At 38.5% G+C, this 24,389-nt stretch overlaps 1 protein-coding gene across 21 annotated transcripts in view; it reads left to right on the top strand.

Annotated features, from left to right (window-relative positions):
* The window catches only part of MAP4 (microtubule associated protein 4), a 162,914-nt gene that overhangs the window by 73,766 nt on the left and 64,759 nt on the right, over window positions 1-24,389 (top strand). The gene's annotated exons all lie outside the window — the stretch shown is intronic.

Below are 24,389 nucleotides of genomic sequence, written 5' to 3'. Positions count from 1 at the left end.
TTGCTTCACATTACTGCAGGGAGGCAAGTGCTAGCCATGTCTGTGTTCCTCTTCTTTCACGCATACCTCAGCCTTGAGAAGCCTTTCCTTGAGCCACCATAGGATTTCTCGGTTTCTAAGGCTTCCAAAAAGCCTTCTGTTAGCAATAGCAGTTATTCCAGGATTTACTCTTTATTCTGTGACCTTTAGAAATGTTGTATATATCTTTGTATGTTAGGTTTACTGATGACTAGGTTCTATTAGTTGTGAATGTTAGTTTTACCCAGTGACAATAAATCCTTATTAGCAACTCATTAATTAGGAACTCTTTACTTCAAAGGCTAGAAACAACCTGAAGTGTGACCTTATTTATCTTCCAGTTTTGTGAACTGAAATTTTTTTGTTTTTTTTGGTTTTTTTGGTAATCTTAGTTCGTATGTAGTGTTCACTGTTTCTGCTTTGAAAACAAAGGTCTATATAATTTTGGTTTTAAGAAAATATTTGTAGAAATATCCCCATGATGAAAGGAGAAGAAGCTTGAACACAAACTTTTGAAAAATGAATAAATTCAGCTTTCTTTAATGAGGAGGCAGTGCTAGGGGAAGGAAAGGCTTGAAGGGATTGATTTGGTTAGCCATTTGGAAGAATGAATGCCATTTTCATCCGGGAAGGAAACGACTACCACACTAGAGTAGGTTTCTTCTCCAGCAGGATGTCAGGTCTGACCAGAGGAGACTCAGACTTTATGTAGCAATTGTTTCCCACTGCCACAGCTTAATTGTGCAGGAAAAAAGAACAGGAAGAACATGCAGCCTGGCCCTTACTGTTTGAAGACTTCAGTTCTCTGGCTGCAAAAAAGAACCCAGCTGTTTATGAACTGCCCAGTGCCATTATGAGAGCAGGTCTTTCTGCTCTTGGACACCTCTCCACCATCGTGTAGAATATAGTTTGCACACCTGGGGAAATGTTGTGTTCCCAACCTGACCTCTTGACTATATTAAAGCAGGTGCTTTACTGAAAATATGCATGTTTCATTGGGGGTGGAAAGGAGTAGGGAGGGGGCCAAGAGTGCATGTTTTCAGAGCATGTTGTGACATCATTCTAATTTGGCCATCACTAACTGGAGCACGTAGCTCCGTGCTCTTTTGAAAATTCCCACTTCTGTTTCCTTCAGGGTGTTATCTATAGTCGTAAGAGCAGACCCGCTCTGCTGACAGTGTATAAAGGGTTTATGAGCATCTTGCAATGTTGAACTTGCTGTTTACTAATGATCTGTGCTTTTCCACCCTTTCCTTCCCTTTCCTACTTCTTCCTCTCTTTCTATTTTTCTCCTCCTAGAAGCCTAGCGTGTCTCTCAACACTGGGGCTGCTGCAACACCAGACCAGTGATCTTTCCTAAGCACCGTTACACTTGTAAAACCTTCAGCATTTTGCAGAGCTTTGCTTTCCTTCCTGGACACGATATAGAAGAAGCTGAGGGTAGTTCTTCGGGGCCCATTTCTGCCGATGCCTGAGCAAACCACCTGCTTCCTTTTGTGCTCCGCAGGGCTTGATGGAATCTCGTTTCCCTTTGTGAGCACAAAGTACCAGATGAATTCTTTTTAATTTTAGTATTTTTATAAAGGTCATCTAATGTCTTTTATTTCTTGTTCTCTTTTAAAACTCATTTTTTTATTTAGTTCAGTCTCACATTTTTCTTTTCTTTAAACATTTTTAGTTGGCCTTTTTCATTTGGTTTTCAGATCTTCAACCTGAATCAGGGTAATGTAGCAGCAAATGAGAAGGTGTGCTTTCATAAAGGGATCGAGGCCACCAGCACTGCCGTGAACCTCCCTTCTTCTCTCCCTCCTCCCTCCCTCTGTGAGCTCGCTTTTAGGGTAGATTCATCTTTCAGGCTACCTGTGTTTCTCTCTACCTTACTAACATCTGAATAATGATAGCTATTTTAATTTAAAGTTTTCTAATTTAGAGTAGTTCTGATTAAACTTTGAAAAATATTTCCCAAAATGAAATCATCCTTTGTTATTTGCAACTTGGGCTGAAATTGTTTCTATTACGAAATTATGATCTATTTTTCCAGGCTTAGATTCTGAAAATTTGACAGCCTTATTATTGTGTGTGGAATTTCATATCCCAAATTTCTTAACATGATCATGAACTATCAAGGTAATAATTGGGAAGTTAAGGAAAATGGAATCCTGTATTGTTAAATACTGGGATGTTGATACAGATAGAAAATAACTTTTTCTGTAGCAACCTGAGAATGAAGTTAAATTGCAACACATTGAAGAACTACAACCAATTATTAGGTTTCTAATGAAATGATTATCTGACTGGACTCCTGGAGCTCTGTTCAGTGTTAGCCTCCCTATGAACTGTGGAGGTGCCTTTGTGCAGCCTGAGGTGGGATTGGTGGGTCACATATAAATACCTGTGTGTCAAGTCCTTTACCACGAACCTTGGGATTTACTTTCACACATTCTGAGGATTGTCCCAGTAGGACTTTGTTTTTCTCATTTCTCATTTTCCCAAACTAAAAGCTAAAAAAATCTGAAACCATCTGGGACAAATACTGTGGAACTTTTCAAATGATAAGCTTTGATTGGATTTTTAGAAATAGAATATAAAACATGGGCCGTGTTTTGAAATTGTAGAGGAGTTCTGGTTTAAGATCTGGAATGTGAGATACTCTTTAAAAGTTTCTATCCTCTTACTGACTTTGCAGGTTTGTATAATCACTAAGCTACTGATTATTTCAGATTAAATATTTGCCACCATGTTATGAGGAAGATTTGAGATGTACATTGTTTTAGATCCCCTGATACAAAACTACTTTGGGGATGGGAAAGTTAGAATATTATGAAAGTTTAAACCAAGACCCTGCAATGACTTCTGGAATTTAGGAAGCGTTCCCTCCTGTGGTAACAAGGGTTTGTTTGTCTGCCGGGAATTCCTTCTGTGGGTTCTGGAGAGAAGACACTAAGGGAGGCACATTTTAGAGGGAAGTGCTTATGCTAACATTCTAAGCAGTTGGTAAATATGAAAACTCTTAGCAAAGGAGAAAAATATGAAAAATACCATAGGAGAGCACACCATCAAATAAAACATAGCTCTTTTCATTTGGTATGTAGTTGTTTCATATGTTTTTTTGTGCCTTTTTTTTTTCTAGCCAAGGAACTTTTCACAGCTGTTAGTGCTAACTTTAAAAAATCATGCTTGACATCTTTCTATCACTTCTAACTAATCTCTGCAGCTTGTCTAGGTGACAGGTGGGTAGAAAAGCCTGGGTGTGACCCCTGTGGTATAGCTGTGGTCAGAAACATACACTCACACTTCATTATTGACATTGATTTATTCCATTTTAATTTCCATTTTGTCTTGTTTATTTCTCTTTGAAATTTGTTTTTTTCCAAATATGTTTCTTTTTGAATTTATGGAATTTTTGAAAATTTCTACTATCAGCCAGCTAAAATTTAGTGTATATTGTTAGCTCTGTTTCACTTGGATGTTTCATTTTGAAGGAAATAAATGTAACGTTTCACATAGAGCTTCATATGAAGTAGCCAGTCCTGCAGTGAAATGCTGTATTGCCATCATGGTCACACCCAGTGGCCCAGGATCTCACTGGTGAGGCAGCCAAGACCGGTCAGGGTTGCTTTATTGAAAATGTGTTGTTTCTTATATGCAATCTCTCTCTTTCTCTTTCACTCTCTCTCTCTTGTTTTTTTCCTTCTTTGGCCCAATGTTGAAGATGTAGAACTTTGTTTTTAAATAATATTTTTATAACTTTATTCACTCACCTAAGTTTGTATTTTTTGTGACTTTAGATTTCAACAGTTTTGTATATTGGGACATTTTAATGTGATCATTGTGCTAAATAAATTACACTAATAAACATCTTACACCAACACCGTATGGACTGGATTTTGGTTGGGGTCTTAATTATTGAAGTATAATGTGACCAAAACATGAGTTTTCTAAATAAAGACCCTTGAGACATGAGCTCTTGGTCTAACAAAGCTTCTAATACGATTCATAGTAATTCCATAATTATATGGGCTTTTTACTTTTTGCCAGGCACCTTCACTTACGTTGTCACTTTGGATTATCAGAGTGAACTCCCTTTTATCTGGAATCTGTAAGAGTTAAGAAGCCCAAATGACTATTTGATATTTTATAGCATCTGATGAGAAAGACAGTTGGCAGAGTAGCAATAAGAAGTTATTCCAAGACAGTTTCCATGGCCTATCAATTACTGTTAGATACTTTCTAACACTACACTTATGTTTTGTTTAGTCCAATTAAAATTCACATTCACAGTCTTCCTAAAATGCCTTTTGAATTAATATAAAATGTGTTACATTCAATAACATTTTAATTTTGTAACCTTATTGTTTGATAATCCAGTAGGCTGTATCTGGGAAGAATTCAATGGAATGCCCAATTTCCTAGCCATTCTGGGTTAGTGTGTCTTTACAGTAGATAGATTTGCAAACGCAGTATGTTGACTGAATTAAGATGTTGAAAAGACTGAATACCTAAGGTAATTTGCATGGCATAAAGAACTTTTTTAGCTTGGCAAACATTTCTTTTTATTAAGAAAGCTCTATTAAATGTTCTTAGGTTTCTTTTCATTAAGAGAGCTCAATAATCTATTCTTAGGTTTGAAGCGCAATAATTTAAGTACTGTAAAGAATAATTCTCAATCTTGACTAACCTTATAGTTACCCTAGGATTAAACCTTTGGTGATGGGAACAACTGTTGGGTTTTATTAGTGTATTCATTTTGGTGAAAGTGAGATGAAACCCGGCTTCAGGTGGATTCTTCCTCCTTGTTGGCCTGGTAATATGGTGGGGCTGGGAGGCTAGAGAGGGTTCTGGACAAAGACACAGGACTGGTGGGGCAGGAACAGAGTGTTAGTTTTATTTCTAAGTCATGCGTAAAACTGGATTATCCTCCATTTTATTTTGATGCTGTTTTCATTACAGTGAAGGCTTAACAAGACTTAACCACAAATAAACCTCTCTGCTGCCATGGAGCCAAATTGCTGTTATTTACACTGGGGCTAGATGCAATACACTAAGTGCTCCACAAATGGCAGTGTTACTAGTGGTTTCCATTGTGATCAGAGTCGATGGCTTTTTATTGTGATAACTCTTCTGAATGGGATGTGTTATCATTCCCTCAGGTCAGCACAGCAGTGAAACAGTAAAACTGCTTTGTTAGAATGTCATGACACAGAAAGTATCCTATGTGTTTCATCCCTGTCACTTGTATCATCAGATGGTATGCAAAGGATTTTGTATTAGGCAAAATTTAAGGTGTCAAAAATGTGAAATCTTAACAGAAAAATCTGTAATGTTAGAGTTTCTGAACAGCTATTGTAACCAACCCATATGCTGACATTATAGCTCGTAAATGAAGCCTGAACATATAAAGCTGCACACTGTGTTCCTAGATGTAGACACAGCAAGGCAGCCATTCCCCCTGCCCCTCCTCAAATCCTGAAAACAAAGCTTTAGTTTTTTTTTTCCTTTCTTTTTTCAGATATGCATTGCATTTTGGAAATATATCAGTAAAATACCATTAAAGTTTTTTTTTTTTTTTTGGTTTATTGTTTTCTGGTAAAAATATAAAACTTCTCAGAAAAATCCACATGTACCCATTAACGCAACATGTTATATTTACTTCTAGGGTGTTTAGGACTCCCTTGAAACCAGCTCAGGGACTGAGCTTAAGAACCTTCATCTAAGCAAAGCATTTAATTATACTGTGAGCCATTCGATTTCTATTTCTGTTGGAGTTTTGTGTTAAATGAAACAAAATAGCTTCTTCCTGAGCTTTGAGTGAGTCCATAATTCTGAAATACTTTTAAACGGTAACCTCGTTTATATGATTTGCTTCTCTTTGTGGAATGATACTCTACCCTATGTCAAAAGGCATTTGTTGATATAGAATATTTTCTATTTTTATTTGTAATTCTGTAAGTAATATACGAATACATTCTCCTTTCTAAGAAAAACTAAAGCATTGTAGATAGAGCCACACTCTATCAGAGATCAGAAGATTTTTACTCATAGAACTAACATTCACACAAAGCTACTATAAGTTGATCTTGTATTTTTACCTGAATCTAGACATGAACAGGTTCTTCTGCCTGATACATCTCATTGGTAATAAGGGTAACTGTCATTTGTATAACACATTAGCGTTTGTAAAGTGCTTTTGAATGGATAACAGTATCCATTTTTCATTTGAAGAGGTTGAACTTAGGTTAATAAGAGAGCTCCAGGCTGTACCCAGTCTGGGAAGAAGTGCTGTGCTCTTTCTACCACAGTGTCATGTCTCAGTGGATCTTCTTAAGTGCTAACTAATCATCAGAAAGGTAGTCGGAAGGAACGGAAGTTTGAAGGCCTATTTAAAGCCTTTCTTAGGCACTATTTTCTGGGAGAAAATCTAGGCTGAGGCAAGGGTTTTGCATGTAGGTAGTTTATTTTGAGAAGTGATCTCAGGAAACAAGAGTGGGAGACTGAAAAAAGTGAAAACGGAAAGATGAAAAACCAATACAGTAAAGTATTACTAACTTAGTCACTGCTGTGGACAAAGAGAGCTTAGTCCTATTGGGTGGGATTTAAAGGTTGAGAGGCAGGGGCCACAAGTGGTGTCCAATTAACCAAGAGGTTAATTCAACAAAAGATTTGTCTGCCTGTACTTTATCATGGAATATGAGATCTTTGAGTTCTATACTGGGAAATTTGACTCAACTCCATCTATCATGGAACTAATTTCCAAGCCTAATTGTTAGAAACTGTGTAACCAACCACAATTTTAGTTTTGGAATTTTCCATCCTAATGTTTTCTTTATGAATCAGTTTCAGTAATTTCTGTCTTTCTAGAATGTTTGTCCATTTCAATTAGGTTATGTATTTTGTTGACATACTGTAGTTCTTGGTGTTCCTTTAGAAACCTTTTTATTTCTGTAACATTGGCGTTGATGTCTTCTCTTTTATTCCTGAATTGAGTAATTTGAGTCATCTCTCTTGATCAGTCTAGCTAAAGATTTGTCAGTTTCATTGAGCCTTTCAAAGAGTCAACTTTGGTTTTCTCTGTTTTTCTCTTTTTTATTTCATTTCTCTATTTCATTTATTTCCTCTCTAATCTGTGTTATTTCTTTCCTTCTGCTTGCTTTGGGTTTGGTTTGCTCTTCTTTTTCTAGTTCTTTAAGGTGGAAGGTTATGTTATTGACTTGGGATTTTTTTTTTCCTTCCCTGTTATTGTAGGTATTTACAGGTATAAATTTCCCTCTGAGCAGTGCTTTAGCTGCATCTCATAAGTTTTGGTTTTCCTAAGTGTTGTGTTTTCACTTTCATTCGTCTCAAAGTATTTTCTAATATCCTTTGTGATTTCTTTGACCTATTGGTGATTTAGGAGGGTGTTGTTAATTTCCACATATTTATGAATTTGCCAAATTACTTACTGTTGTCATTTCCTAATTTCATTTCATGGTGGTTGGAGAACATACTTTGTGTAATTTCAATCCTTTTGAATATATTCAGGCTTGTTTTATTGCCTAACATATGGTCTGTCCTAGAGAATGTTCCATGTGTATGTATGTTCTTCTGTTGTTGGGTGGAGTGTTCTAAAAATGTCTGGTAGGTCTGCTTGGTTTATAATATTGTTCGGTTCTTCTGTTTCTTGTTGGTATTCTTACTAGTTGTTCTATCCAGTATTAAAAGTGGTGTATTGAAGTCTCCAACAATCACTGATGAATTATCTATTTCTCAATTTTGTTAGTTTTTGTTTCATATATTTTAGGGCTCCCATTGTAATGTTTTAAGGAGAAATTTGAATAATACTAATTTTTATATGCTTTTTACATTGTTCAAGGATTAATGCCTTGTGAAAAATTCTGGGGTGTGGATAAGAGGATGTATACAAATGATTATTCCAACTATGAGCTTCCAGCAACGGTAGGGAAATATCAGTCACTGGTAGAAGATTCAAAGTGCTTTTTCAGGATGCTCATCATTGCTAATTATCACAAATCAAAACTACAGTTGAGGTTACCACCTCCCATTGGTCAGAATGGCTATCGTTGAAAAGTCAACAAATAACAAATGCTGGAGAGGGTATGGGGGAAAAGGGAACCTTCCTACACTGTTGGTGGGAATGTAAGTTGCTGCAGCCACTATGGAAAACAGTATGGAGGCTCTTTAAAGAACTAAAAATAGAGTTGCCATATGATCCAGCAGTCCCATTCCTGGGCATGTATCCAGACAAAACTGTAATTCAAAAAGATACATGCACCCCTGTGTTTATAGCAGCACTGTTTACAATAGCCAAGACATGGAAACAACCTAAATGTCCATTGACACATGAATGGATAAAGATGTGGTACATATATACAATGGAATATTACTGAGCCGTAAAAGAGAACGAAATCATGCCATTTGCAGCAACATGGATGGACCTAGAGATGATCATAGTAAGTGAAGTAAGTCGGAAAGAGAAACACAAATGCCATATGATCTCATTTATATGTGGAATCTAAAATATGACACAAATGAACTTACCTATGAAATAGAAACAGACTCACAGACATAGAGAACAGACTATGGTTGCCAAGGGGGGGCGGGGGAAGGGATGGATTGGGAGTTTGGGATTAGCAGATGCAAACTATTATATATAGAATGGATAAACAACAAGGTCCTACTGTATAGCATAGGGAACTATATTCAATATCCTATAATGAACCATTATGGAAAAGAAAAAAAATGCTTTTTCAAAGGATTTTTTCCCTTAAAATATCAACTACCTTTTTTTGTAGAAATAGAAAAATCTGTCCTAAAACTCATATGGAATCTCAGAGGATCCCGAATAGTCAAAGCAATCTTGAAAAAGATAAAGTTAGAGCTCTCAGTCTTCCTGATTTCAGAATTTACAAAATGCTACAGTAATTAAAACAGTGGTGATACTGGCATAAAGACAGACATATAGACTAAGGAATAGAACAGGGAGCCCAGAAATAAACCCTTGTATATATGGTCAAATGATTTTAGACAAAGGCGCTAAGACCGTCCAGTGGGGAAAAGATAGTCTTGGTGTTAGGATGAAGGTGGATCCTTACTTTACACCATATACAAAAATTAACTCAAAATGGATCAAGGACCTAAATGTAAGAGCTAAAACTGTAAAACTCTTAGAAGACAACATAGGGCAAAATCTTCATGAAATTAGATTTGGCAATGATTTGTTGGATGTGACACCAAAAGCACAGGCAACAAAAGTAAAAATAGATAAATTGGACTCCACCAAAGTTAAAAACTTTTGTGCATCAAAAGGCACTATCAATAGAGTAAAAAGGCAACTCATGGAATGGGAAAAGATATTTGCAAAACATGCATCTGACAAGGGGTTAATATCCAGATTATATAAAGCACTCCTACATTTCAGCCACATGAAAACAAACAACTTGATTAAAAAAGAGCAAGGGACTTCAATAGATACTTCTCCAAAGAAGATATATAAGCCAATAAGCACATGAAAAGATGCTTAACATCACTAATCATTAGGAAAAGGCAAATCAAAAGCACAATGAGATACTACTTCACACCCATTAGGATCTAGGCTATTATTTTAAAACAAACAAACAGAAAATAACAAGTATTGGTGAGGATGTGGAAAAATTGGAACTCTTGCGCACTGCTGGTAGGAATGTAAAATGGTGCAACCATTATAGGAAACAGTATGGGAGGTCCTCAAAAAATTAAAAATAGAATTACTGTGTAATCCAGCAGTCCCACTTTTGGATATGTACCCAAATGAAAGCAGGGACTTTGTACAACCTTGTTTATAGCAGCATTATTCACAATAGTCAAAAGGTGGAAGCAACCTAAGTTATATATACATACAATGGAGTGTTATTCAGCCTTAAAAAGGAAGGAAATTCCAACATGTGCTCCAACCTGGATGAGCCTTGAAGACATTATGCTAAGTGAAATAAGCCAGTCACAAACGGACAAATGCTGATGCCACTTATATGATTCCATTTATATGAGGTACTGCATATAAGTAATCAAATTCATAGAGACAGAAAGTAGAATGGTGGTTGACAGGAATTGGGAGTGGGGGGAATGGGAAGTTATTTTTCAATGGGTACAGAGTTTCAGTTTTGCAAGATGAAAAAAAGTTCTGGAGATGGATGGCCGTGATGTTTGCCTAACAGTGTGAATGTACCTAATGCCACTGAACTGCACGTTTAAAATGGTAAACATAAATAAATAAAGCTAGCTCATTTAAAATAAAAAAAAGGTGACTTTCAAATTAACCATCGTGCATGTACAGACCTCTTTAGAATTAAAGTGTTGCTTTGTATGTTAGCTGCCTTGTGGGTTTGTTCTAATTTTTCCAGTTGCAGAGAGAAATGCACAAATTTATAAACATTATTTAAATGCGAACCAGAGTTTAAAGGAACATTTTGTAAGAACATATGTAATATTAGCTAAATTCCATGAGGAGGTTGGATGAGAACTAAGAAAATTTGAAATTAGAGCTTGAAATCTCCATTTAGATGTAGAGTTGACATCTCAAATTTGAGGTGTCCTAAACTGTACTTCTGATCCCACCCCTGCAACTAAAACAACCAAAAAAACTAAAACCTTCTCCAGCTCATTAAATAGAAATAGAATGTTCTTCTAGTTGCTCAGGCTAAATGTTTGCCTTCCCCTATCCTTTCTTTCTCTTGCATCCCACATCTATGTTGTCAGAAAAATAGATCTGGAACCTGACCACTCCTCACCAACCCCCTGCTCTCTCTCTGATTTGAGCCACCAGCTCTCACTGTGACTATTGCAGTAACTTCCCAAATTAGTCTCCCTCCTTGCATTCATTTGCTCCTTATAGTATATTCTCAAAAGTATCCAGAGTGGTCCTGCACATAGATCATGTTATTCTTTTGCTCAGAGTCTTCCAGTAGTTTCCTATTTCAGACTAAGAGCCAAAGTCCTTACCAGATATCATAAGGCCATATGATACCCCTGTCACCTCTCTGACCACATCTCCTGATTTTCCCCTTTGCTAACTTTGCTTCACTGGTGTTCTCACCACTGTTCCTGGACAAGCCAGGTGGGCCTCTGCCTTGGGCTCTGAGCACTAGCTGTTTTCTCTGTCTGGAATACTCTTCCCTCATATATATTCGTAGTTCGCTCTCCACCCTCTCAGCGAGGTCTTTTCTATCTTACCTAAAATTGTACCCCTTCCAATTTTCTCTCCTACTTCTCTGCTTTAATTTTTCTCCATGGCACCTGTCGCTTTATTATTTGTACACGTTATTTATCTTGTTTACTGTCTGACTTTCCCCACTAGAAGATAAATGTTATGAGAAGGTGGGGCTTTTGTTTTGGTCACTGCTGTGGCCCAGCACCTAGACCAGTGTCTGGCATAGAGTAGATGCACAGTAGCTATTGAATGAATAATCTTGTTGAATGTGTTTAAAAAAAAAAAAGGTGGAGGAAAGAAATGGGGTTCTAAGGAAGGAGTCTGTTCTAAACTGGCAGTGTTATGTCTGCTAAGATGGAAGTTAGGTAGGTGAAAGGCTGGGAGGAGGCACTGATGGGAGCAGAGAGGGGAGCTCTGGGGGAGGAGCCATGGCAGAGCCCCTCTAGCAGTGAAGGAGGGGATTTCTGGGTCATTCTAAAGCATATCAAGACTTTGGCCCATAGATCCCTTGCTGTGTTTCTGTAGCATTTAAGAGACGTGGCAGGGAATTTTACATTCATCCTTGGAACAGACATATCCTTTCCCCTCTCCCGTGGCAAAGCCTGAGCATGTGCCATTCAGCCCATTTGCTCTGATGTTACTCTCGTATCCCTGACAGTGTTAAGTCTATTATGGTTTTCCATCTCCCTCTTTACCTAATACATTTTCATGGCTATAACATTTTACTGAGGTAAAAAAACAAAACAAAAACTTTTTAAATAAAGACTTGCGCTATGATCTTTTTGTGCTATTGAGAAAATTACAAACTTCTGTCCTAGACCATAACAGCTGTTTTGTTTAACGTTGAAGAGGAGTGGGCCACCTTGCTATCTTGTGTATAAACAGATAATCTAGCTTAAATTTTTGTATATTGTGAAGTTGCATAAGCAGTTTGATTATGTTTTCTTCCTTTCTCTTCACCAGCATTTTTCTCTGAGTAGGTGGTTCTTTCTGTTTGTTTCAGGCCTCATGTAGGCAAAGAACGTTAAGAGCAAGGTCAGATATAATTGCAGTAATTTTTGACAGGTTATTGGTACATGTCTTTCTGGAAATAAATCCCCTTAGTGGTTTGTTTAAATTTGAGAAAGCTGTGTAAAGAGCAAGCCTAGATCTACCACCTGCTAGCTTTGGTATCTTAGGCAAGTTATTTGCCCTCTTTAAGCCCAAAGTTCTTCCTCTATAAAAGGAGAACTAGTAATAAAAGAATTGTTTGTGTTAAGGGACAGAAAATATTTTCAGTGCTTTGTAACCTGGTTGAAGGGGTTAATAAATGTAAAATGATATTGGGATAATGATTAATGTCCACATAGAAAGTTCTTACAGGTTCATCCTAGTAAATAGTTCTGCCAGTAAATCATTCTTTGTTTGGCCATCAGCCCCTTTTCCTATTTAAATGAGTGTATAACAGTATTTTAATTGGATGTAACTAGAGCGCATTTGGTGTCCTTTGTCTTTGGAGATTCTCTATTTCTAGAGGACAGAATTGAAGGCGAAACTTTAAAAAGACTCCAGGCAAACTGAAGGAAGAGCCTTTGTTTTGTTTCTTGTGAGAAAATTAACTTAGGACTTTGTTACTGCAAAAACCTGGGACAGCTGATCCTCCAATGGGGATTACAGCAGTTTGAAATGTGCTGAGAAGATGCAAAGATGTGTAAATTACAAATTTAAGTATTGACATTAGACTTCTTAGAGATCTTCACTGAAGAGTTCTGCTCTCTGGTTAGTAAAAGTTAATATTTCTGGTCTTTGCTTTTCCGTGTAAAATAAAGAGCTAGTCTGCTGTTGCAGCTGCTGTAGTTGTTGGTCGTGAGCAGCAAAGTTGCAGTGTGTTCTCTCGTGCACATGATAGCCTTTTAACTAGAGCTTAGCACGTGCCTTATGATTTATTTTTTTTGCGTTAAACGTCGCTCATTCTTTTCCCCATTTTTTCCTATAATATGGATTTAAGCCATCTCACGCGTTGGTTATTTATTTATTTTTTATTGAGGTATAATTGACATAAAACACTATTAGTTTCAGGTGTACAACATAATGATTTGGTATTTGTACATGTTGTGAAATGATCACCACAAAAAGTCTAGTTAATATCCATCACCACACTTAGTTACAGAGTTTTTTTTTTCCTTGTGATGAGAACTTTTTACTCTTTTAGCCATCTCGCTGATTTATTCTCAGTATCTGTATCAATCAGGGCCTAGTCAGGAGACAGAAACCACACAGTAGTTTGAACAGGGAATTAACTACTGAGGGGTAGAGAGAACTCTAAAGAATACAAGAATGGCAGATATAGGGGAGCAGTTACTACCCCAGGACTGAGGCAGAGTACAAAGGAAAGAAAAATTTGGAAGAATACCCTCCTCCTCCAAAGCCAGTTTCTTATCTTGGATATCTTCACTGGATGTTTGCTGAGGAGATGTAGACCAAGGTTGGCAAACAGGAAACTGTACATGGAGGTGCTGCTGAATCACCGGGAAGCCAGCTTGGGGCACTGGCAGAACTTGCCTGAGAAGATGCTCACAGGAGTGCCCACTAAAACATGTTGGGATGAGTACCATTGGGTGTTCTGCATGCCAGCGGAGCACCACAGGAGCAAGAAGATGGAAAAGCACCCTGGAAGCAGGAAGAGAAGCCCCTGCCTCCATCACCCTCTAGTAACCTTAGTATCATGCCAACTGGCAAAGGAGAAACGTTTACAGGGTCCAGCTCCATTATCACAAGCAGGGCAGTGAAGGGGCGATTTGGAGCTGAGAAGCAATAAATTGATAACTGACACAATCTACCCCTTTGGCTACTTAGCATCCCTATGTACTTGTCTACATATATTTGAGCTTTCACATATCAACAGAACAACTCTTTTGTTTACATCTAACAAGATATAGCTGTCTCTCATATGATGAAGCAGCTTTCATCCTTTCCCCAAAATGAGATGCTCAGTACCTGTAGTCATGGTATTCATTGCTGGATATATTAATCACTCCTCAAATCACAGTCCCACTGAATATTCTTTTGTCAAGAGACTGCTTGTAAAGTTAACCTTTGACAACTTATAATAATGGGAAGAAGGAGGAAAAGAAAATGGTTAGAATGTACAAATAAACAGAATATAACAAAGAGAAAATATACAAAGCCATCAGAGTTCTCATTTCTGTAATTAGTCACAAGACCAGAATTGATATCTGTGAGTTCTTTCTTCAGCTACCCATTTTATGTTTCCCTTGCCCTCAGCCAGAACCTCAGCTGGTAGAAATTCTTTACCTGGTGAAATGATCCAGAATTTCAAATTTTCATTTCTTCAGTAGTCTGGCCCTTTTTTTAGTTGCCCTAGATTTCCATGAACCTTTATTATTGGCATGGAAGTATTAAGAGGTACCTCAGAGAATCCCTTGGGTTCCAGATATAGTCCTCCTTGCTTTTTATTGTGTTGCAGCAACCCAGTTTTCCCTTGATAATGAGGCTCAATCATCCCAGCCAGTAAAGTAACCCTCTTTCTTCTGCCTGTTAGTTCAGTGGAATAAGGAGTCCCAAATGGCCATGTAGGAGTCTCATTTTCTAATTTGGTTGAACCGTTGTATATGCTGGTAGGTATATTTCCTCCTTGGGGACTAAGACCTTCAAACTAGCAGAACTCAAAGTTGTCAGGAGTTGAAGTGAAAATTTGATGAGTGGATTATTGGATATTGTACTGATTCCTCTTGATTCCCAGACTCACATATTATGGCTGTTGGGGAGATAGCACCCTATAAGGGTCTCTGATGCAAAGCATTACCCCATTCTTTTAGGGTGTTTTCTCCCAGCTGAAACTGTAACTGAGTCTTCAGTAGGTGATTATTCCATCTTTTAATTAGGCCAGCCATCCTGGGTGATGGGGTGTGACAATACCAGTTAATTCCATGGGCTTGAGCCCTTTTTTTTTTTTTTCACTTTGCTGTGAAATGACTATTGATTGGAAGCAGTGCTGTGTGGAATGTTATGATGGTGGATCAGGCATTTTATGAGCACTGGCAGAAGCAAGGTAGGCAGAGAAGGCAAATCTATATCCAGAATACATGTCTAGTCCACTGAGGACAAATCTCTGCCCCTCCCTAGCTGCTCCCACAGTCCCCCCATGATGTAAGTTTAGTGTAATCAACTAGCTGGTCTCTCTGGGAATGGTACCCTATAGGAGGCTGAGTTTGGGTCTGTTCTATTGGCAGATTAGACACACTTGGCAGTAACTTTAGCCAGATCAGCCTTGTTTAGGGGAAGTCCATGTTGTTGATCCAATACATAGCCTCTCTCCCTGCCATTGAGGAAGCACTCTGGTGGCTGGGGCAAGAGGCTGACTGATATCCATAGAGCATGTCATTTTGTCAACCTGCTTATTAAGGGCTTCCTTTACAATGAGTGCTCTTTAATGATTAGTCACATGGGGCACAAATATGTTAGTATAAACAATGTAAATCTGTGCTCTGACCATCTCTCACTGCAGGCAGAGGGGCAACCAGATGTGCTGCTCAAAGTTCCACCCGCTTGGAGGATTTTCTGTCAACACTGTCCTTCAGGGTTACCTTTAAGTGGGTCTGTAGTGCTGCATCTGTACCAGCATATTGTGCAGATCCATATGTAAACCAGACTTCCCCATTCAGCTGGTCATATGGAACTCTTAGGAGGCTCTTGGCTTGGGTTAAGGGAGGGGGGGCTTTGCAACAGGAGTCAGAGTTGAGGGAGTCTGAGCCACCTGCTTAGGTAACTTACTCATATCTTTGGACCTGCTTGAATTTGGTCTCTTACATGTTTCCTCCTGATGATGGGTTGGTATTGCACATGCCCACCATTATGGTTGCGTGAGTTAGACAACATCTAGTTCATGATAAGTAGCTCATGGTCGTGTGATCACATTATGCCCCATGGTTAGGCATTTAGTCTCTAGCAAGGCCCAATAGCAAGCGTGAAGCTATTTTTTTTTTAAAGGTGAATAGTTGTCTGCAGAATAGAGTATAGATTTTCTCCCAAAATATAGAGGTTTGGGCTCTCTAATTCTGTTATTTTTGATTGCTAGAGGCCCTATTCAGCATCCCTATTTGCCATGGACACTTCAACTATCATTGGACCTACTGGATCATATATTTGCTATGTCCTACTAATCAGACCCAATTAGCATAATGCCAACAATATATAGTGGGCCTGTGTGATATTTTTTGTTCAGCATCACTGTGGGCTATATTATAGGAGAACTGATGTAGGCCCGAGGCAAGACTCAGAGGCATATAAAGGGCAGGTAAAAGCAAAGTGCTTCTGGTGGTCCTTGCAAATGAGTATAGAAAAAAAAGACACTAGCTGGGTCAGTAGCAGTATGCCAAGTGCCAGGACCATGTTAATTTACTCCAGTAAAGATGCTGGTGTATCAGCTGCCAGATGGAAAAATCTAATTAAGTTTAGGATTATCCATAGTCATTCTCCAAGATCCATCCAACCTCTGCACTGGCCAAACTGATGAGTTAAATGGGAATGTGGTAGATATCACCCACCTTTGTTTCTTTCAGGTCTGTGGTAGTGGTATTAATCTCTTTAAATCTCCTAGGTACGGAGTATTGTTTCTGGTTTAATATCTTAGTAGGGAGGGGATGTTCTAGGTGATTCCCACTCAGCTCTCCCTATTTTAAAGACCCTTGTCAATTATGTCTGTTCTCAATTATTCATCTAGGAACTAAGGAAATAACCGCAAAATGGGTCCATGGAACAATTGGGTCCACTGTGAGTTGGACTTGAGTTAAGCACTCCATCTGTTACCTGACTACCATAAGCCCTCACTTTGACTGGTCGGCCACAGTGGCACTTTGGAACCTCAGGAATTAGTTATCCCTAAAAGGTCTGGGCATTTCCTTTTCTCTAATCAATAGTCACTCTTGTAAGTGGCCTTTGGGGAAGCGTACAGGTAGGATTCACAGTATGTACTTGTGGGAACAATGCAGGATCCTTCCGTAAGGGGTCCTGGGTTTGTGAATTGACTTGGGTCTGGAAACTGGATGAGAGATCTTGATTCTGACTTATCAAGAACAGTTTTTACTACCAGGGGTAAAGTTTTTTCCTATTATACAGATCGATCTATACAACAGGAAAAAACTTTCTAGCAAGCTCCCTATGGAACACTGAAATCAATTAACTACAACTAAAGCTCCTGGTGGGCCAAGGCATTCTGATTACTAATACAGCCCTGCTGCCTTTTATGGCAGATGTACCCACCTTGTCTTTGGCAAGTAAGTGCTGCCACTTGGCCTCTGCTATTCTAGGATCCCATGATCCCTGTTGGAATCAGAGAATCCACTTCAGTGATGACATCCCCCATGGTCATACCTGGGGGTTGTGACAGAGCCTGATGGACTGCAAAGCATAAATATTTACATCTGGCCCTTTACAGATAAAGTTTGCCAACCCAGGTCTAGGGGAACAGGTACATACTGCACAGGAGAACAACCACAGAGCTTTTCAAGGATGCAGGTGCTCCCCCTGACTAATGTATTTCTCAGTGCCTCCTGGGAATTCTTGTACAACTTAGATCACAGATGAAAAATCTATTGAACATTTCCGTCTTCCTAAGCCTTTGGATTCCCTGCCGTGGAAACTTTGGCATCTCTCTCTCATTAAACGTAGGTCACTGTTGAGTCCAAATTTTAGTCAGCCAACTGAGTGAGCTGTTAGAGCCACTTCTAGCTGCATAAGTTAATTAAATTTGGAATATCTAGTAGGTGAACCTGTATCAATAAAGTAGGCCCAATATAGAATTATAGTCTACCCTCCTTGGTCAGATGTCCTTAGAATCTATGTCTACACATGTTCCCCAGGTTTCTGCCAATATATTATTACCAGAGTCTTTTTTTGCTGTGCAAGCTATTTCCTTCAGGATCATAGTGTGTACCTGTTCCCCTAGACCTGGGTTGGCATTTGGTCTCTGTCACAAATACTCAACTCTGCTGCTGTAGCAACAAAGCAGCCCTAGACAGTACGTAAGCAAACGAGTGTGTCTGTGTCCATTTGTTTGTGGACACTGAAATGTGAATTTCACAAATTTTCTTTCCTCTTTTAATTTTTTAAACCATTAAAAAATGTAATAACCCTATCCTCTTTTAATTTTTTTAAACCATTAAAAAATGTAATAACCCTATGTGTTAGTGTAGGTTCATTGATTGTAACAAAGTGTACCACAGTGGTGTGGATGTTGATGCAGGGGGGTGGATGGTGGTACAGGGGGTATTTGGGAAATCTGTGTACCCTCTGTTCAGTTTTGCTGTGAACCTAAAACTAGTCTAAAGTCTTGGGTTGTGAGCTGTACAAAAACAGGTGGCTGGGTGGATTTGGCCCATGGACTGTAGCTTACCAAACCCTGCCCTAGAGCATGCTGAGATTTGACCTGGTTATGGGTCTCCGGCAACAGAGGGTGGTTGTGGTGGGCGACGAGGGAAATAAGCATCCTCTTTCAAAGCATCTGCCCCGGGTGAAGTTTTCTCAAGGATTTTAATCAGGAAGGCTGGTATCTCAGGCACCAAAGGGCCAGCTCCTTCTCTGGTGTGGCCCAGAGTGACTTGGGGCATCAAGATTATAAATTTCATCTAGCTATAACTAGTTGTCTCCATTCCAAGTGTCATTATTCCATTCTTTTCCAGTCAGTGTCCTAACTTCACATGAGAAACTTGGTGAGACTGTGAGTTCAACAAATTTTGTAATGAAAAAAAATTTATTGTAAACAATTTTAGACCTGTGGCTACAGGAAATAAGAGATTCTTTGGGGCTGTGATATATACTCTCTGGTTTTCAGGCTAACTCTCAGGGCTTGAGAGACCTGAGTGTGTCATTTTCTTTCTGTGAGCACTCGGTGTGTTCAGTAGGATCTATCCATACTACAGTTATTGTAGTCATCGTTGCCACCATAACATTCAAGTACAACAGCTGCTTGGGCTCCCCAGGTACTTGCTTTAGTTTATACTTCAACACAATCACAGCTGATAGCTCAACTAATTGTATTGCCACTGTGTGCCATGGATTACTAGCATCCTATTTCCCATTGGTAATGTGCTTGTTAGCATTGCACTTAAACCCAAAGGTGTGACAAAAATCAGTTCCCACATCCCATGTTTGTAAGTCTGTCTTCTGGAATTACCCTGCTTTTGGTACCAATTCTGTGTTAGGTCCAGTCAGGAAACAGAAACATAGTAATTTGAACAAGGGAAAGTTAATATGAAGAATTACTAACACATAGAGATTACCCACGAAAGGGTAAAGAGAACTCTGAAGAATAGAGGAATAGCAGATATGGGAACTGAGGCAGGGTATATAAGAAAGGGATATATGTAAAAGAGAGCCCACCCAAGGCTGAGATTCAGATATCTTTGAAGTCCACTGGAGCGTGGAGAAGTTCCTGAGATGCCACAGGCTGAGGACTACCACTTGCTGGGGTACCAACAAAACTCTCTAGGAAACTCACTAGGAGTTGGCCGGGGTGACAGCTGAACTAATGCGAAGTAACCTGTGGGGTGACACTGAAACTCGTGGGGGTGAGCACCATTCAGTGTCCCACACAGCAGCAGAGCACCGCGGGAACAAAAAGAGAAGAAAACACATTGGAACCAGGCACATTTTATTCATTGCTTTATCCCTGGAACATAGTATGGATACTTAAATGGTTGTTGAAGGAATAAACGAGTACAGCTCAAGATAACATTAAATTGTTGGTACCTTTGTTACGTTTGATTCATTCAACTTAAAGAAAAATTGTAATTTGACCTGGTCCACCAATTGAAATTGTTAAATGTGAAATTCTGAATGGCTGAGTTAAAGGATACCTTCATTTGGCTTAAAGAAAATTGATCACCTGCTAGGGCACTGATGGACCCCTCTTCTGAAGATTTGGTGTGTGTTTGCATGCACTGTTAACACACCCTTCTTTAGAAGAATGGGCCACGGTTACGACTTGAGGGCACAAAAGTGAGTTTTCGTTGCATTTTTTTCAGAGCAGAGAGGAAGCTACCGCATCAAGTGCCTGCAGTCATAATCCTTTTATCAGGCATTAGTAAACCAAAGAAACAGAGGTGTGTTGGGTCTAGGAGGATTCTGGCAGATTATTTGGCCTTGCCTCCCTCGATGTTGTCGTTGTATGTTGTCGTTGTATGGTAGTTAGGCAGAGTAGGAAAGAAACGTGCCTCCGGTTGTGTGTGGAGGGGAGGGGGATTGAAACCTCACCCTGCACCTAACTGGCTGCCTCTCTGTGCTGCCCCGATAGAAGATCTCACTACATGTTAGCTCTATGTCCGGAAGAGGAAGGGGTACAAAAGTCGTGGGAAACCAAACCCTTCCAAGACCCCACACTGCTGACAGACTTGTTATCAGAGTATGAAGAAATCTTTTTGAATCTGAGGGAACCAGAAACAGTAAGAGAGTAAATTGTTTGGACATTAATTTCCTTCTTGATTCGTGTGTGTTGTAGTGTTCCAGATCATATTCTATAATGAGAATGTTAAATATCCATGAATAATTTGCCCTACTTGGGAAAGTGTTTTTTCATTCTCAGTTTAGAGCTGGAATGTCAAGTATCCATAGTTGTCTGGAACAAATTGGCAGAATGAGTAGAAGTCAGTGAAATATGGGCTATGGACATGAATGCAGTTTAATGTTCACATGTGATTTCTACCACAGTTGAATTTTGATTATGGCTACTTGTAAAATGTTTTCTGGCTGTAAACCAAAATAATTTAAATACTTCCATTTATATACCCTGTTTAGCAGAATGTGAAAATAGAAATGGGGCTTATTATGAGTTACTGCTATTTTGAGGGAATATTTTAATTCCTATGTTGTCTGAAGAAAGAGCCTAGTTTTTATCTCTCTGTACTTAGGGTAGCTGTCTGTCATGTCACAGGTACACAACAGTCATGGTTTATGATGTCTGTTGCCCTGACATAATTAATTGTACTGTTTTTACTCTCAAGTGTATTAATCTGCTCTGACCAGGCAGACTTAAGTGTTTGAATAGGCTGATTTAAACATAAATTTCTATTGTTTAATAGCCCTGAACATTTAGAAAAAGTAAATTATATACTGATTATATTTTAGTATTCAGCAAAAAATATAATGTGAATAAAATTAAATGGAACAAAGGTATTGCAAAAAGTAGAATCTTAATTTGCAGGTTGTATCTCTTAAGAAAAGCCCACCAGAGTTATCAGTATTTTTATGTCCAGATTACTTTTTTCCCCTCCAAATTGCAGTCATTTGTTCATTCAACAACCATTTATTGGGCACCATCTAGGTGTCAGGCACAGCATATGGGGCTGGGAATACTGAATGGGAAGACACACTCCTTGCTCTCAGTTGGCCAGCCACAGAGCCATTGAGCAATGTCTTGTATCACGTGTTTAGTGTAAGCACAGGCTGCCATGCAAACACTGAGGAAAGAAGTCCCTGTGTTTAAGAGGAGTGGTACACGCAGATGTTTCCTAGAGAGTGACCCTGGGAGGATGAGTAAGCTTAGGGCAGGCAGACAGTATGGGGGAGCAAAGTAAAGTATTCTAGATGGATAGAGCAGCTCATGTGAAAGAGTAGAGGGATGTGGGTAAGGAATAGTATGGTTAGCTGGGAACGACACTGAAACATTAAGACTGGCTTATATAGGATCTTATGTGATAAATTTGCTCTGTAATCTCTAGGTTATGGGGAAACATTAAAGGGTTTTAAACCAGGGACTAATATGAACATGTTTTATGCTAAGAAGAGGAGCGTCAGACTAGAGGCAGAGACTCTTTAGTTGGTTGTTCAGCTTTTCAAACAGATGGACAATCTGTCCCTCCACCCAACCCTAGATGTTTTTTGGAAGCAAATTCCAGGCATCATATTATCCTATCTTTATACCTGTCTGTATCTCTAAAAATCGATTCCTTTTTAAAACATAATTACCCATTCACACACACACCCCAATTCATAACATCAGATGTCCAGTCAGTATTCAGTTCACCAGTATTTTGCCCAGTTATCTCATTTGTTTGTTTTTTAATGACTGGTTTGTTAGAATTAGAATCTAAATTTCTTTTAATCCATAGATTCTTCTATAGGGGATTTTTTTTCTTTAATACAGTTTGGATTTTATGTTTTAAAGATGCTTGAGATTTAATTGTGCTTATAACCAGAGGAGGAGAGTAGAGATTAAAAAGCAAGTCCAGGAGGCTGGAGGACTGAATGGCAAGGGACAGTATGAAAGGTGTACTTGCATAAATGCTGTCCTTGGAAAGGAGAATATAAGAATGCATTTCTTATATTCTCTGGTTGGGCAGGTTTTTTTTTTTTTTAATTAAAAAAAAGGTGGAAGATTATACCTCCCTCATAAATAGGAAGGAAAGGAGTAATGGTGGACTCATGTAGGTAAGTTTGCAATAGAGGACAGGGCAGTGGAAGAATATTATTTTCTATAAAGTAAGAGTTTATATGTTGGGATGGAAAATGCTGGAGAAGAGAGTATATGTAACAACCTCTTTGGAGAACAAGAAAGGAAGTTGTGTAGAGATACATGTTTTTATAGGAACAGTGTACATTCAGTATGATAGTCGAGTGTCATGGGAGGTAAAAGGAACAGCTGAAAACAGTGTAGTGTTTATAGCTAAACTATTGCTAACTTAAGGTGTATTGTGGCCTCATGGTGGTATCCTTCACCTGAGCCCACTCTGGGGAGCATCCTGCAGGATTTCCGGTTTAAGCAAAACGAGCATACTGTGTGGCTTTTTTTTTAATGACATTTCCAAGACAAGCATGCTGGTTTGTTTTACAGCAAACCGAAAAGAAACTGTTAACTCAAAGTCATCATCTCTTTCCTGCTTGAGACCTTCAATGCTTCATTGTTTTCAAATATTGTTAGAGCTCTGGAAGTCTTTAAAAAAAGTCTCCGGCCATTTTAGGGATGGTCAAATATTATTCAAATCAGGAAGGTTGGTGGGCTTTTTACCTGTTTAGTACAGAGGAGAAAGACATCCTAATATAGTTGGATATGAGCATTTAAATCTATTTTATTAAAGAAAGTAGAGTTGGTGGAAAATCTGAGAAAGGAGTTAGCTTTCTTCTGTCACTTTTTTTTCTATTTTTAGAAAATAGAAGTACTTAAATTTTTATTTTGAAATAATTGCAAATATACAGACAAATGAAAGAAAAGAACAAATAAAACAAAGAACTTTTGTATGTTTTTCCAGATTCACCAATCAATAGCATTTTGCCACGACTGCTTTGTCTTTCTACAATCAATGTATGTATGGATATACACATTATTTCCCTGGCCAATTTTGTTTTATATTTGTAATAATAATCTAAGACATTCTCACATGTGTTATAGTGTCAACAGTAATTGAAAATAGCATATTCAAAGATTGCCTCCTGTCTTATCTGTGAAGCCCTCTTGCCAGCATTAATTTTCTTACTTCTCTTTACGTGTGTACTTTAAACATCTTCATCGTACAGTTTAGCCCTTAGTGAGATATTGTATTATTTTCTCATTTCTCAGATGGCTTAATTTCTATCACAAAAACATAGTGAAGCCTGAACTTTTTCTTCGACTTCTTGACTCTGGGGGGAGAGAGGGGGGAGGTGTTGGGGGAGGGGGCTAGAAGAATGATAGTGGTAATACATAAGCCTACAGTGTAGTATGGAGAGGTGTGGACTAATATAATAGACTTTTATAAGTGGAAAGGAGCTTAGATACCAGATATTGGTACAATGTTTTGGTGATATGGGTGAGAACATTGAGGTTTGAAGGAATTAAATGAGTTAATAACTAAGGTCTCTCCAAAGAGCTGGACTAGAACCTTAGTCTACTGCCCCAATCTATGCTCTTTTTTGCTTCTTTATCTTTTTACTTGACTCTCCAGGTAAATAGCAGAATTCTCCAGAGGGAGAATGTCTCTAAATACTCTTAAGGCATCAGCTCTCAAACTTTTTGGTATCAAGACCACTTTTCACTCTTAAAAATTGGGAAACTTTTGAGGGTGATGAATAGGTTCTCTCTCTTGTGGTGATGGCATACATAGTCAAGACTAATCAAAGTATACAGTTTAAATATGTGGAGCTTGTTGTATGTTAATTGTACCTCAGTAAAGCTATTTACAGAATTTTTAAGGACCCCAAAGAGCTTTTGTTTATATGGGTT

Source organism: Balaenoptera physalus (genome assembly GCF_965194825.1).
Source record: "Balaenoptera physalus genome assembly, chromosome: 11".
Taxonomy (NCBI): Eukaryota; Metazoa; Chordata; class Mammalia; order Artiodactyla; family Balaenopteridae; genus Balaenoptera; species Balaenoptera physalus.
The sequence above is the reverse complement of the archived record's forward strand: the minus strand, read 5'-3'. Positions and strand labels throughout refer to the sequence as shown.